The sequence below is a fragment of the Sebastes fasciatus genome, chromosome 6, assembly GCF_043250625.1.
Source record: "Sebastes fasciatus isolate fSebFas1 chromosome 6, fSebFas1.pri, whole genome shotgun sequence".
Classification (NCBI taxonomy): Eukaryota; Metazoa; Chordata; class Actinopteri; order Perciformes; family Sebastidae; genus Sebastes; species Sebastes fasciatus.
Genome location: NC_133800.1, coordinates 16,797,902 through 16,798,697, shown reverse-complemented (window position 1 = coordinate 16,798,697; position 796 = coordinate 16,797,902).

Sequence of the window (796 nt, the reverse complement as noted above, 5' to 3'; positions counted from 1 at the left end):
TATGCCATGGTGTTTTTTTATCATTCAAACTAATAGTATTGGTGATTTGAAATGATTGAAAGACAAACACATCAGAAGTGGGATTATATACTGTATCACCCTGAATGTTATGGATGCTGGGTTCACAGATTTTTGCAATTGCCAAGACACAAAAAATGGTACTTGTGGCACAATTATTGTAACCACTAACTCATGTAGCCCATCTATTAGGGGTACAAATCACAAGTTTCCCTCTACGATATTATATTGATTCTTTGGACAACAATACAATATTTGCTGATATCACATAGTCTGCCACGATACGATTTCAAATCAATTCAATTCAGGGGCCTGCGATTGATATGAGACGATATCGTATGACTATTTAACACAGTCAGTTACAGTTATATCAACTAGGGGTGTACGATATGTATCAATTTCCATGGTTCCAATACGATTCAAGGACGATATGTGGCTCATCTCGAGCGATACGATACGATTCAATGATTTGAAATCGATACAGTAACTTCAGGAAACGCTGCTAGTTACCTGGGCGTTCGGTATTAGCCATCCCATAGCATCTCAGCATTGACCAGGTATGCTAAGCCATAAGCACACTGTCTGTTTTATACGGTAATCTACATTAGACACATCAAAACTAATAGCCAGTGTGTGCTGTTTTCTAAACACTGCCACTGAAATATCAGACTCAATTATCAATCACCTACACCCAGAATGCACCTGTGAAAACACCTGTAACCAATTAGATCGCTTAGAAATCATAGCTTGAACACTAGAAATAGGATGCAGGTCTGCT